Source organism: Myotis davidii, unplaced genomic scaffold, assembly GCF_000327345.1.
Source record: "Myotis davidii unplaced genomic scaffold, ASM32734v1 scaffold821, whole genome shotgun sequence".
NCBI classification, from domain to species: domain Eukaryota; kingdom Metazoa; phylum Chordata; class Mammalia; order Chiroptera; family Vespertilionidae; genus Myotis; species Myotis davidii.
Genome location: NW_006295269.1, coordinates 1,827,651 through 1,843,676, shown reverse-complemented (window position 1 = coordinate 1,843,676; position 16,026 = coordinate 1,827,651). Strand labels below are relative to the sequence as shown.

Below are 16,026 nucleotides of genomic sequence, written 5' to 3'. Positions count from 1 at the left end.
TGCTCTCTCCCCAGTGTTGAGTGTCTGAGCTGTTACGGCATGACGGCGTGAGAGTGTGATGACCATTTGCAATTAGCTCTTTATTATATAGGATGTTTCTCTCTCTCCCCTCTCCCTTCCTCTCTGAAATCTGTAAACAAAAGTACCTAGAGATCCTGAGCACGTGCCGTTTCCTCAGGGTAACACCGGGCACAGTATTACAACAGGAGCCCAACTGAAGACGTGAGCATCCACGATTTGCCTAAATCCACGTTGTAAGTAGGTGATCTTAGTAGGGATGAGAGAATGGATTGGAAGCATAGCATGGAGGCCAGGAGACCTTTGGGAGGCTCTTGGAATTATTGAAGAGAGGGCATGAAGAGTGATGAGGGGATTGGAAAGGACAGGATATGCAAGTAGAAACCACAGGATTTGGCAATCATATCGAGGTGATAAGAGCAGTTGATGCGGTGTGCAGTTGCTCAGCAAGTAGGGATTTAGGACCAGTCGTGTGCCGTGCACTCTGCTAAGTACTGCAGAGGTTAAAGATGATCTTACAGAGACTGGGCAGTGTGACGGAGCAGAGGTTGGGGCGCAGATAGAAACTATCTTAGACTGGACAAGACAGGACAAGACTACACCCTTGGAGGAGGTAAATACTTTTCTGCTATTGCTGGTTTTTACCATGTGATAATGTAGGTCCAGATTTTCAGAAGCCAGAAATCTAGATTTTTATGTGCGATCTCCCAATTTTTAAATGTTACCTAATACAATTTGGAAAAAAAAAAGAAGATGCATACCAATTAGCATGCATCTATGGGCCAGATTCACCTCACAGATTAGCCTTAGCTGTTGTGACGGAATGTTTAGAGCTTAAGTTATTCACTGTTGTGTAACAAATCACTCTGAATTTAGTGGCATAAAATGACCACCATTTTATTATTTCTCACAGTTCTGAAGGTTGACGGGCTCACCTGGGCAATAGTTATAGGCAGATGATGGCTAGGGCTGGAGAACTATAAAGGTCCATCTTGGCCTGAGACAATGGGACTTTCTCTTCCTTCATACACTTGGAGGGCTCTTGTGGCCTCTCCATGTGGCCTCTCCATTCACCAGGGTAATGGGATTTCTTACATGGTGGCTGCGAGCTCCCAAAGTGAATGTTCCAAGAGGGCACACGTGAGAACAACCAGCCTCCTTACGGCCAGTTCAGGATTGCCAGAGCATCACCCTGCACCTTCTGCTGGCAGAGGCAGCCCAGGCTCACTGTGGGAGGGGCGCGCGTTTGAGGACAGCCATCTTTGGAGACTGCCTGCAGCTGAAGCAGGATCTCCAGCAAGTGGTGATGTTGTCTGTCTAGGAAAGTTGGAAGAGGGCACGTTCTCCTGATGCCAGCCATGTTACTCGAAAGTTTTTGGAGAAGTGCATAATACTATGTTTTATGGTAACGATGATTCTGGGGAATGTTTCTTTTTTAATACAATAGCTTCCTTTGGAAACAACTCATTTATAATTATTTGGTTTTCAGTCATTAAAAAAATAATAGTATATAAGTCAGTTCTTTTCTGGTTTGGTGAATGTGTGGTTTTCAAATGTGTGACCAGATGTTAATTAATATTGGGTCCTTAATCATGTATGCCTTTAGAAAAGGGGTCTTCAAATAAAATGTTGCCTAAGAATTCCAATTCTTTACTGACCCAAGATAGGTGTAGCTGAAATGTCCATTAGCATGGCACCTGTGCTCCTAAGATGGAGGACCAGCCTGTAAAATATGTAGGACCCTGTACAAAATGAAAATGTTTAAAAATGAAGAATTTTAAGATATTGACAGGAAAGCATTAAACCAAGCCCCAGGCTCCATGAGCTGTAAGGTCATTTACCTCTCAAGACCACCTTGCTTAGACCCTTGAAAATATGTGCAAATATTGGAGTAAAATGTAATTTTCCAGTAGAGGACCATTGGCTCTAATAAAATTTTCATTTGGTTTTGATACTCAAATTTTTTTAGAAACACTGTGTAGACAAGTCAGAAAAGATGGAAGCTTTATGTTAGAAAAGCACTCCGCTTCGAAGCAGCACTATTCCTTTTGGCCGAGCAGCTGGCCCTGGCAACCTAGGCTGAGCTTCCTGCCTTGTAGCCCTCCTAAGTCCCAATGGCACTGTCTCGGAAGGTACAGCATATGTATGCCATTGAGTATTTGATAGGCTGTCTACTGAATGTGCTTTTCTCCTTTCCCCTCAGCCCTGTTTCGGAAGCATATAGAATACATTGCTTGTCTAATTGATGGGCACTATGTTCATTTGGAGCACACTGGAACATAGTTCATTAAGCTCAGAATCTGGGGTCAACATTTCTGGAAGGTGCTTGGTGGACTCTAGACAGGGCTGCAGTGTTGCACAATTTCAGGGAGTGCATTAGTCAGCTCAGGCTGCTGTACCAAAGTACCATGGACTGAGTGGTTTAAGCAACAGAAATGTATGGTCTCATAGTTCTGGAGGCTGGAAGTCCAAGATTGAGATGTCAGCAGGGCCTTGATGCCTCTGAAAGCGCCAAGGAGGGAGCAGGGCTGGGCCTTTCTCCTGTCTCTCGCGAGTTCCTTGGCTTGTGCTAACTCAGCTTGATGTCCTTACATGGCTTCTCCTTGTGTGTATGTGTGTGTGTGTGTGTGTGCACCCAAATTTTCCCATTTTATAAAGGCACCAGTCAAATTGGATGGGTGGTTCACTCGCTTCCAATATGACTTCATCTTAAATCATCTGCAACACATTCTGAGTTGGGGTGGGATTTCAACGTATGAATTTTGTGGACACATAATTCAACCCATAACAAGGCATGTTCGGATCATATCTGTGAATGGCAGTCCCTGGCATTGTAGAGCTCACAGCTGAGTGCTGTGCACAGAAGCCCCTGTGATATAAGAAGCTCTGTCTGCTTTAATATTTTAGAGATGTGTTTGTGGAGGTGACTTTTTGTAATACATGAGCCATGTTGAATTACTTGTTTGGGCTCCTGATTGTAGCATCATGGCTCTTAAAAATTTTTAATATGCTTGTCAATCAGTGGATTTCAAGGCCAAATTACTCTCAGACCTACATGCCTGATCCTTATGATAGAACAATAATAGCTAACATTTATTGAATGCCTATTATGTACTTAGACCTCTGCATGCATTATCTAATTTTATCTTCACAACAAGTCTATTAGTTACTGTTATTCTTTCATTTAACAGATGAGAACACTGAGATTAAGTGTGGTTATGTGACTTGCCCACAGTCACACAGCTAATTAAGTGACAGGCTATGATTTGAACTCAGTTCTGTCTCATTTCCAAACCCAAGCAACATTACATAGGGTGTACCCCATATTTTTAAAAAATGTCTTTTAGAGAGAGGGAGGGAGGGAGGGAGAGAGAGAGACAGCAATATCAATTGGCTGTTTCCAGCATGCCCCCTACTGGGGATTGAGCGCACAACCTGAGTATGTGCCCTGATTGGGAATTCAACCCATGACCTCTTGGTGCATTGGTCAACACTGAGCCACTGAACCACACTGGCAAGGCTGCCACATATTTTTAGAGGAATACTGTATATGATGGTTTACCATTCAAAGTTTGTTTCATCAAGAGTCTTTTCTTTTTTCTAGGTCATTCCTTGATGAAACATTCTCCACCTACATTTATTTTTTGCAGGATTCTTAACCCTTTTCAAACTAACCACCTGTCCTTCTATAGGTTTTATGGAAGGATTTTTACTTCAGTAAATCTAGGAATACTCAGTCTGAAGTAATTGAAATTACAAATGTAAATGGTGAGTGGGCTTATATATTTGAGTTGTATGTTTCCTGATCCTTAGGAGAACGTAGAAATTAACTCATTTCCTCAACACAGATGAGAATAGAGCCCTCACATCACCAGAGAATTTCCTACTAGTGATCAGGAAAAGTATGCTCAGCTCATTTATCACTGTGCTCAGTATAGTGTGCTCTGGTGAGACCGCAACCGATTCCCTTGGTAAACACCTTTTTACTTTGTTCCTTCTCTGCCAGGTAGCAACTGAATTCTCTTTGTCTATCAGAGTGATAGTTCAATTGAATTCAGGCATGTGAAGAGATAGGTTCCTTTCCAGGTGTGACACAGTGTTGGCTGGGAAGCAGAGCCTGGTATCCTCTGACAGATTATGGGGAAGTTCAGATACCAGAAATTACATTTTGTTTGAATGATTTTTATCTCACTTGCCCATCTGTACAGTATTAAATTGCAAACAATATGATAGAGCCATCTTTCTAAAAATCCTAATTATTCTTGACTAATAGTTCATATTGAGCAAGTAGAAAAGAAAGATAAGGCACAATCAGTGAGGATACCATCTGAGCTTCTCTCATCTCAACAGTCAGTGACAACCTGAGATGGCAGATGAAGGAGGAAATGGATCGCACTTTTTTTTCACTTTATTTCACTATGATACTTTATTTTAGTAAGTATACTTAGTTGAACATGTATCTGTGTATGTGTGTGTATGGCCTTTGTTAAAATACTAGCTCAGGTATTGTTGCTTTTAGTCCCACAAATATTGGCTGAGGATCTCCCTATTCTAGTTGAAGTATTTGCCTAGGGGCTATGGAATACTTTATTGTATTTTTCCTGTGTCTGATAGCAGTATTTTGGGGAGCAAACTCATCTGGGAGCACATTAAAGATATGAATTCCCGGGTCCTGGATGCCAGCCCTACAGACTTGAGGGCTCCAGGAAATGTTGCCCAGCTTTGCTGTGGTTCTTTGCCTCACCATTGTCTGAGGTGTGTCAACACGAGGTTGAAGGTTCAATGCAGTTTTCTTTTATTTGGTTCATGTTCCTCTTGCCTGTCTCTCCTACTGTTTCCTTCCCTCAAATGTAGTAAAGAAAATGATTTTAAGGGCTATTCCAATGGCTTATTTTTTTAAATTGTTTGTGAAGGACTTTGTTAATTTTAGCAATATCACAATTCTATCTTTTATTGTGTGGTCTATATGAAAGAAGCCATTGGGGAAGAAGTGTGTGTGTGTGTGTGTGTGTGTGTGTGTGTGTGTGTGTTATGCAACACATTTTATTTAGCATAGTCAGTCTCAACATTCAGCACAAAAAGTTTACAGAGGATACAAAGTGCATTAATAAAAGCCAGTCTTTAGCAAAAGAAAACAAAAAATATATTATTGATTCAAAATATTTTCCACTTGAATGATAAACTATAATAACTTATCTGGGTGCCTACTGATCAGAGAAAGAATGAGAAGAAAAGAATGTTTTAAGAAGAGCTCAATCTCCAGCTGGTATTGGAGAAGTCAGTCGAGGTCACTGATGCCACAGTCTCTCTTTACTTTTTGCATTAGTACCCTCAGCTGGAACTGTCTACGGGACAAGACCTCCAGGTCTATTACTCCCCACCTCAAGGCTTCTTCCAGGTAAAAGATAGTGCCTTCAACAGCATTCTTCTCTGCATACAGATTTAGGATCTGTTTATATAGTGGGGCTGTTGGAATGATAACTTCATCAATATCGTTTTCAGATTGTTTTTCCATTTTTTTTTCAGAGTAGAGCTGAATTCTTCATCCTTATTTCTCAAAAGTTCTATGGTTTTGTGTTTTTTTTAAAAATAAACTTCAGCTACTTCTTGATCTGAATGGGTATCCATCTCTTCTAGATTCTGGTGACCTTTTTTCAGGTCTTCCTCTGTTCGTTTCAAGGCATTGAGCTCTGCCTAAGCGCGTTCCATTTCCTCCTTCATCTGCCATCTCAGGTTGTCACTGGCTGTTGAAATGAGAGAAGCTCAGATGGTGTCCTCACTGATTGTGCCATCCCCACTGGGACCAACAATGGTCACAGGAGGCTGGGAAGGGTACTGAGAACTTGCTGTGGCAGGATAAGGACCACCAGGTGGGTGAGCACAGCCTGGGTAACCACTGGGATTGGAAGGGTATCAGGAGGGGTATAGAGAGATTCCACTGGGCAGGCCTTGCATGTAGGAAGTATTTCGTGGCCCTGTTGCCTGGTATGGTGGATAAGATGTTGAAATTGTAGGTCAGGAGCAGACTGGAGGTTCATCTCCAAACACCACAATCATGACCTGAATAAGCCCTAACAAGTCTGACTGTGATGTTTCCATTCGTGTAGATAAGAAAGATATATCTTCCCATTTGCATCAACATGCTTTCCCGTTTTAATAGTCATTGAACTAGTAGGCTTAACAAAACAGATAGGGGGGTTATATGTGTCCAGCAGCTGCAGGCATATTGGAATATTATATGTATTTCCTCTATAAAGCACAGGAACTGTTCCAGTGAGATTCATTATTTCCTGGGAACTGCCATCATTAAAAGCATATGAATCCAATACAGGTTGGAGATCTCTGTATAACGTAATCACATTGATAGTTTCATGCCAGTTAGGTCTCTGTATTTGTACTTGGACACCGTTTTCTTGAGCTGCTCTCAGACACACCATGGCGGCCACCAGAGACTCCATCCTGCAGGCAGAGGGTCAGCCGCTCTGGGGCTGCTCTTCCCCACTCCCTCCCCACTGCACACTGCACACCAAGTAGCCAGGCCCCTGCCGCCTGTGTGCATGTGTGTGCCTGTGTGCGTGCGTGCGTGTGTGTGTGTGTGTGTGTGTGTGTGTGTGTGTTCACTACCCACTATTCTCTGTAGCAGATCTCGGGAAGATACCAGCAGTTCTATTTTGAACAACATGCTGTTTGTTCTTTCTGAGGATGAGCCCTGGGTTTCTGTGCCAGTGGGTGTTGTTCTCAGTGCTTTTCAGCAACTTATGACTCTCCTTTCTATACATCCCAGACTTTAGTGCAGATATTTCTCAAGTCTAGGGAGGCTGCTTTTTGGGGTGCGAAAAGGGAATCAGAATTCTTTGAAAAGTGATTTTGAGGATTTTCTGGGATTCTAAGTAGTAATGACTTTCTCAGTGTTTAGTGGCCAGGATTTTGAATTCTCTAAGTATATGAAACAGTCACAACCAAAGGTTCTAATGGATTTTTAAAGAGATGAAGTTTTTAGCTAAGACTATCTGACAGGTGAGTTCCCTCCCGCTCCCCTGTTAGAGAAATCCCTTTGTTGAGAAGCTGAGTTAGCAAATGAGGCTTCTCTTTAACTCCTGCTAAAGACCTAGAGAGCAGGAATATCCCCAGTGACTCCGGTGGCTACTCCTGAAGGAGTAGAAATCTAAACAATAGTTTTAGAGGGAGATTCTTCTTTATAAAGGACTTCTTAACATAGGAAAATCATAATTTAACAGTTGTGAAGTTAAAACATCATTGTGATTTTTTCCTAAAGTGTCAGACCCAAGGTCTAGTTTCCATTGGAGACCCCCAGGCAAATCTCATGGGTCCCATATCCCAAACTGGAAAGATTGGCCTGGATTTGAGCTCCAGCACCCAGCTGGTTGGCTTTTGTTTGTTTGGGCTGGTTAATGCAAGTGAGAGCCTGTTATCTTTGTCAAAGTGCTGCGGTTGGCTTTTCTTAATGGTAAAATCTATCTCTCTGCTGTCTTTTCCATGAAAGCTTTGTACTAGCAGATAACCCTTAGCTGTGGAGCTTTGCTGATGGACGTGGCACTGAGTATAATTCAGGTTATCCTGCGAGGGGCTTAAACATTCCTCTTAGGGCTGAGGCAAGGCAAGCTGAGTCATGGCGTGCTGGGGCAGGTGTCCTGAAATCACAGCTGCAGTAGCAACAACAATTTAATAGCAGTAGCTGGCCTAGCATTATTGATGCTTCCAAAGTGCCAGGTATTCTGCTAAGTGCTTTACATGTATTATCTCACTTAAACTGGCAACAGTCCCATTAGCTAGGTACCATCTTTCATCTCCTTTTACAGATAACCATCTCAAAGTCACATGACTAGTCAGAAGTAGGAGTGGCCTTGAATATTCTGATCTTCTGGCCTAAATCCATGCATTTAATGACAGCGCTACTCTCTTTGACCCAAGTACACATTGTTACCCACTTTTCCACTCCTTAAATCACATCATATTCATGTTTTACTTAGTAATCCAGGGACCTGAAGATTCTCTTTTCTTATTTTTCATGAGTTTAGATTTTGAGTGAGAGGAAAATACGACATGAGAAAGTTTAACCTTGTGAAACTGAGAATGACCTTCAGCCTGAGTCATGTCCATCTACTGAATGGTCAAGGGAAAAAATGTATCAGGTGTGTGTGTGTGTGTGTGTGTGTGTGTGTGTGTGTGTAATGTTGGGAGGGTAAGGTGAGAGAGAAAGCGATAGATAGGTGGACACATCCAGGGTGATTTCTACCTTCTTAGAGGAGAAGGGGTGATATTAAATATAATTTAAGAACTAGAGTTCAGAGGCCAGCTAGGTAATAATGTCATAGGAGGGTTTATGAAAAAGAAAACGTTCTGTGATCAAATAAATTTGAGAAACTGTACATTCTAACATCCATTTGGAGAGCAACAACAACAAAACACTCCCAGCATCTAACACTTATTGAGTGCTTCCTGTGTGCATGTTAAATGTACCAACACTTCGTGAGACAGGTGTTATTTCAGTATCAGTTTCACAGATGAAAAAAGGTCATCCTGCTCTGGTGTGGTGGGGTTGGGATCCTAATGAAGGGAGTTGGTCCCAGGCACTGAACTCTTTCCTACCTACTGCTGCCTTTCCTGGTGGCACCCATGAGCGCATAGATATGCACCAGGCACTCTTCTAAGGTCTTTCATGCATGTGTGTTTCCTCATTTAACCCTCTCAAGCATCATAATTTGCACCAGCATATTAAAGGCTCTGGAATGCCCCGCAGTCAGAAACTTGTTCATCTGTGTCCAGTGTTTCTCTGCTTTACTTGAAGACAGGATTCTCCTGCCTTTCTTTGGAGGGGAGAGCTGAAGGAAAAGTATCTGCCTGTGTGCACGTTAGGAAATTACGAACAGGAGAATCATCTTATTCTAACTTTGCTTCCCCTCAAACACAGGTTTGAGACACGATTTATTTTCAAAATGGAGCACAGAGTCTGGCTTCATTCTGCAACTGCCCATGCCTGTGACCTTCATCAGGCTCCACCTTGCTGCCCCAGGGACACTAATTCCTGCTTTTGTCTACTTTATGGGAATGTTGACAGTAAATGATTAGAAAGCTCTTTGGGCTCCTTAGAAAAAGAAGCTACTGAAGTCCATGGTCTTGGTAATGTCCTATTAAATATGTAGAGTTCCTTCATTTTGGTTATCATTGAAAAATGAATGGACAGATTAAATAGTTTTAGCTTACTCAGAGGAGGAAAGAAAATATATCTGGAAAATGTTCATTGCTCCCAGGAGCCAAATCTTCAAGTTTTCATATGTGGCATTGAGATGTCATGATTGGCAATAGTCACTTAACATTAATACTGAGTCTGTTACAAGATTATGGAAGCCATATGTTTGTTTCTATGGTTTTATCCTTTTGAAGTCCAAATATTTGAGGCCAGAGACCCAAATACATACATCTGGGCATATATCCTTGGAAGTGTATGTTATTTAACATGCTCTGTTTTAGCATTAGTTTTTTCAGTGTAACGTGAAAAATCCAATCAGTCATAAATGATATAAAATTGAACTTGAGCAAAAAAGATTTATGGGTTCATTTATGTGAAGAGTTCAGGTACTTTCAGAGTTGAACTTTAGGGTTGGTTGACTCGAGGCCTCGAGTTAGTATTGTATGTCTTGCCTGTGATCCCTTCCACTCAGCCTTCATTGTGGCCTGCCACCTTCATCAATTGTTGATTCTACTTTATGTCAAGATGTCTACCAAGTACCCCTGGGGTTGCTTACTCCCTCCTGCACATCAAGAAAGAAAGGGAGGTGGGAATACTATTGAGGGAGAGACATTATTTCTAGAAGTTCTTTTAGAATAGAAAGAAAGAAGATCAAATCATTTTTGTTGGCTAGAATTGAGTCTTGTTCTCATTTGTGAGCCAGTCCTCTGAGGGAATTGAGGCTGATTAGTATAAATAGTGGCTTCATGTTCTGCGCCTCAATTTTAAGGTGGAGTGAGCTTCCCCATAGCAGGTGTGGGTCCTGGAGGAGAATCAAGGGAGTTTGCACAATAAGTGAGAATGGCTGCAGATTTAGAGTTGACAACAACTCATGATGCAACTTACCTGATAGTTTTCTTTTATACACTCACTGGAGGCCTGGTGCATGAAAATTCATGCACTGGTGGTGGGGGGTGTCCCTGAGCTCTGCCTGCACCCTCTTGCAGTCTGGGAGCCCTCGGGGAATGTCCAACTGACGGTTTAGGCCCGTTTCCCGTGGGGAGTGGGCCTAAGCCACAGTCTGACTTCCCTCTGCAGGAGGCAACCGGTGGGCCGATTGGAGGGGGGAGGGTAGGTGCTGGCCCGCTCCGCCCCCGCATCGCTTCTCCACTGCCCTCCGATATCTGTCCCCTCCCTCTGCCTGCTGGCACCCACCTTGGCTAGCTTGGCACCACCCACTCGCCGGCCCCGTCCCCCCACCAACCGGTTGTTAGTTGTTTGGTCGATTTGCATATTAGGCTTTTAATATATAGGATGTTAGCAGTTACATGCTAAACTCCCTTGTTCATGAATAAAAGACTTAGATCAGAGTTTAACTTCCAAAGAATTAAGTTTTAAGCTCCACTCTTTCTTAGTAATATAGGGTACACCAGACCAAATTGAGGGATTATCTTCCTTTTAGCTTGGTTGTAAAGTCTTGGTGTCTTGTTTTTGAATTTTTAAAGAATTAAATTGATTCTTTATCTGGCCATTGTGTTTCTATACCAAATGCCTTTTGGTTGAGTGAATCTGTGGTTGCATCAAGACAGTATAAATTACCTGAACTTTATTTCGTTTTCCTTTTTATTGACCTCATCATGACTGTTCCTTGCAGCTGACATTGAACTTCATGTTTGAATAAATAAAAGATATCTATTTCCACATGGGTCTCCTAGGTGCCTGACATTACATAATATTACAACAATTACAACACTAATAAAAATAAAATAGTTACTATTGAGAGGCATAAAGGCCAGGAAGGATGGTAGTAGGCAGAGCTGACCCGAGTGCTGTGTGCCAGGAAGCACTATGCCAAGTGCTTCATCCGCATTGCTCTGTTTGTTCATCACAACGGCCTTGGGAAAGAGATGCTGTCATAACATCCATTTTACAGACGGGGAAACTGAGGTAAAGTTATATGCATAAGGTTGTATAGACAGGAAATGGTGGAGCCAAAACACAGAACTTTAACTCTGGGCCCAGTGCCACTGCTTCCTGCATTGCAGCTCGGAAACTCGAGTCTGCTCCATCCAGTGCTCCGTTTGGAATTCTTGGAAAGTTGCATTGTCTTTAAGTTCTTCTGAAGTTAGTGCTTCTGCATACTAGTAGTGGTAGAAGATTGAAGAGAGCTTTACCAGCTTGGGTCTCAGAAAATCCTAACCCAAGAGTCCACAAATAATCTGTATTTGCCCCAGTAGCCAAAATAATTTTGAAAAAGAACGAAGTTGGAGAACTCACATTTCCTGATTTCAAAGCATATTACAAAACCACGGTAATCAAAACAGTGTGGGGCTGACATAAAGACACACTAATAGACCAGTGGACTACAATAGAGAACTCAGAAATAAATTCTTACATATATGGTCAAATGGTCACTAAATGTGTAAAGGACAGTCTCTTCCACTAATGAGGTTGGGAAAAGTGGAAAGTCACATATAAAAGAATGAATTTGACCCCTATTTTTTTCACCATATACAAAAATTCACTCAAAGTGGATTAATGATCTAAATATAAGATTCCAAATGAAACTCCTAAAGGGAAAAATAGAAGAAAAGTTTCATGACATTGGACTTGGCAATGATTTCTTGGATATGACAACAAACTCTTAGGCAACAAAAGGAAAAGTAAATGAGTGGGACTACATTAAAATTAAAAACTTTTGTGCATCAAAAAGGAATCAACAGAGTGAAAAGGCAAAATATAGAATGATAAAAAAGTATTTGTAAATAATATATCTGATAAGGGGTTAATAAATAGCATTTATAAAGAACTACAGTTCAACAACAAACCTAACCTAACCTGATTAAAAATGGACAGAAGACTTGAAAGGAATTTTCTCCTAAGATGACATAAAAATTGCCAACAAGGATAGGAATAAATGCTAACAATCTCTAATCAGATAAATTCAAATAAAAAACCACAGTGAGATATTCCCTCATACCTATTAGAATGGCTGTTATAAGGAAACATAAAATTCGTGTGGGTGAGAATGTGGAGAAATTGGAAACCTTGTGCATTGTTAGAGGGGTTATAAAATGGTGCAAGTGTCATGGAAAACAGTATGGAGGCTTCTCAAAAAATTAAAAATTGAATTACCTTATGATCCAGCAATTTCACTTCTGGGTATGTACCAAAAGAATTGAAAGCAGGATCTCAAAGAGATATTTTCAACCCATGTTCAGCATTATTCATCATAGGCCAGAGGTGGAGGCTACCCAAATGTGTATTAATAGATGGATAAATAAACAAATTGTGCTATACACACACAATGGAATATTACTGAGCTTTAAAAAGGGAAATCTGCCACATGCTACAACATGATGAACCCTGAGGCCATTATGGTAAGTGAAATAAGCTAGTCACAAAAAAGAAAAGTACTGGATGATTCCACTTACATGAAGTAGCTAGAGTCGTCAGATTCATAGACATGGAAAGTAGAATGGTGGTTGCTGAGGGAAGAGGAGTTTTTAAGTGGATATAGAGTTTCAGTTTTGTAAGGAAATTTTGGAGAGGATTGCATACCAATGTGAATGTACTTGACACCACTGAACTGAATACTTAAAAGATGGCAAATTTTCTTAATAGATTTTTCAAAAATTGTGTTTGTCTCCTGATACTAATGTAACTACTTAATTGAATTATTGGAATCTCTGGCTGGAGGTGCCAAACACAAGCCTTCAGGCTGGATGTGGCCCACAGACACATTCAGAGAGGTCATAGTCTGTTTTTGACAAAATGTGTATTAGTGGTCAGCATTTGCAAAGATTAGGGCATTTCACATGAAATCTCTATTTCTAGCTGCCCTTGGAAGACTGGGAAATCTGGGAACTGAGCGGACAGCTGAAAAATCCTCCAAGTTGTTTTTCTTCTTCACAGTGTGGTGCTTCTTTGAGTGTCATAACTTAGTTCATTTTACTAGCACTGGATTAATAGCGCTGAATGAGTCATTTTTGCAAGCAAAAAAAAATATCATGTTTTCTTATTTTTTAAAATGTGCCATTTGTAAGTAAATGCCTGTGTATTAGAAAGGAATTCAGAGACGGAAGGGCCTGCCTCTCCTAGGAAGCTAAGAAGAATAGTTACTGGTGAAAAATATAAAAATCGTGGTTATTTGAAAGTTGACGTTGGCCCAGTGTTTTATCTGTATCTTTTATCTCATTATCACATAGTATTTCGAGATAGAGGCCAAGCACTGGGAGAGCAGCAGTGGTGCTGCGCGTGACATTTCTGTGTGCGTGGAAGTGTGTGCATGAGGCATTTTTAGAAAAGCTTCATGCTTCGTACCGGGTCTACTTCATTTGTGCAGTGGAACTTAGGAAAGGCACTTCCATGCTTTGAATAATTGTGACCAACATTTAGCTCCCAGTTCTGGGGGACTGCTTGGATTCTGAGAACTTTCTGGTGATGAGACTTGAGTAATGGGGTTCCTGTGCCTGGGCATTTTCCCCGCGGGTGACTGAGGTGCTGAACCCTTATCGCCGCTCCCCAGGAGTGAGGCTGTCCGCCAGCACAGCCTCGGCTCTGCGCTGAGGAGGTACGACTAGCTGATCCCATCACATCCAGCACAGAACGTGTGCGGATGAGCAGTGGATCAGAGAAACCCCACAAAACAAGCCAGTTGAACCAAACTGGGCGCTGCTAGCTGCAGGGGCCTGATAGTGAGCAAAGTAGTAGATGTCTGGAGTCACTTTCCCAATTTTTATTTTCCTCTTTTTATTCCTTAAATTGGTCAAGAGCAGCACTCACTGGTGAAGCCGGGAACAGCAGACTCCAGTACTTCTGGCTTTCGCGATGCTCTCTTCTTTCCCCTTTCTCCTCCTTCATCTTTATCTTCTCGTTCCTTCCCTTCTGAAACTCAGTTGACTTTATAAACTTTTTTAAATTCCAAAAGAATAATAACATATAAAGAAAAACTTAAGTTTCTTCCTCACCATCACCAATTCTGCCATTCTAAAAAGTCAATATTAACAGTTTGGTTTGTATCATCAATTATTCTGCTTGTATAAATAATATATGTAAGTAGAAAATTTTATTTGCTTAAATTTTTACAAAAGTGAACTCATACTGTATACAGTGCCCTGTAACTTTCTTTATTCTCTTGGCATGATTTCATAGGCATCTCTTCAAATTAGCAAGTGTACTGAATTAGTATATGTAGCTAAAATTATTATTTAATGTCTGCAGAACATTTCATAGTATGACCTTATTGTAATTCATTCACATAATCCCCTATTGATTGATTCAGATTGTTTATAAATTCCCCCTCGTCCCCAGACTCCCCAAGTAGTGCTACTTACTTAACTGCAATTTTTTGGAAAGCCTTTACCAAAGGGTTTCTTCTTTGAAGAAGAAGGTTAAAGGACTTCTCTTTTGTTTTGCTTTTATTTATTACTTGATGATTTTATCTGGTTTTTATGAGCTTAGTTTCTCTAATTCGCTAATTTACCTCTCGGGATCATTGCATTTTGGATATCTATGCCAGCAGGCAGGGTTTCTCAATTTTGGTGCTGCTGTCATTTTGGGTCAGATAGTTCTTTGTGGTGGGGCTGTCGGTGCATTGTAGGATATGAAACAGCATCCCTGGTCTCCACCCACTATATTCCAGTAGCATGCCAACCCCCTCACCCCCCACTCAATTGTGACAACCCAAAATATCTCCAGACAGTTTCAGATGTTCCCTGGTGGGGGTATCATCTGGTTGAGGTAATGCATAGTATTATGTATATAAAGTGTATATTTAAAAATTCAGTCATGTGGCAGAATTATTTTCTTATATGTTCATCTACATTTGACAACATGAGTCTGTCACATAGTATTATTAGAAGTGAACCTCAATATTAGGTTCCAAATGCCGAGCCTCAGTTGGTTCATGTGTACCGAACAGCCCTAGAACCTTATTTAGGCTATGGCATTTTGGTGACATACTGGCACATCCACACAGGGCCCTCCACTATAAGGCATGCTGTCTTAATCACAGTGAGGATTTCCTGGCTGTGGCTGGGGCACACCTGCTCAGCTAGAGAAGCATGGGAACGCCATCTGAGTCTTACATCATCGTATTCGAATGAGGCTCAGCACTTCGTGTGCCACGTAGTCCTCCCATGGCATGCTGCTTGTTTCAGGTGTATAGGAAGCAGTGGCACCCAGGTAGCTACACACCTGCTGCCCGCCTTGTCTCTTCTACAGGGTCTCCCCAGCTTCTGACCTTGGGCAGAACAGCGCTTGGGAGGATCATTAGGGGGCTCTCCATTTTCAACGTATTCTGTAACTATTTTCTGCAAATAGATGCATTGTATAATGATTTAAGTAGCTTCATATTTTACAAATGACTATCTGTGATTGAACAGAGCTGGGCCTCAGGCCCTTATTAGAACTGTGGCCTCTTACCAGAGCATTTTTTGAAACAAAATGTCAGATTGCCTTGCATTGGTTTGACTTAGTACCTGTTTCAAACAGCTGACTATAAAGATTACTGATGTTTCTAGGGACTGGGGAATAAGCCTATGTGCATTTCCCTTTTTGCCTTAATAGCCAGCTAAGATGATCTGAGAATTCATGGTCAAGTCCTGGTTGGCATTTCAGTTTGATAGCTTTGTTGTCAAGGTAATAGGCAAACCATTCAAGTTTACATACATTTATTTAAAAAAAATAGAGGCCTGGTGCACGACATTTGTGCACTGGGGAGGGGTGTCCCTCAGCTCAGCCTGTGCCCTCTCCCAGTCTGGGACCCCTCGGGGGATGCCCACCTGCCGGCTTAGGCCCACTCCCCAGGGTATCAG

At 41.5% G+C, this 16,026-nt stretch overlaps 1 pseudogene; it reads right to left on the bottom strand.

Annotated features, from left to right (window-relative positions):
• Positions 1–5,296: 5,296 nt before the first annotated feature.
• LOC102754931 lies at positions 5,297–14,071 on the bottom strand (annotated as a pseudogene).
• Between the last annotated feature and the right edge of the window lie 1,955 nt (positions 14,072–16,026).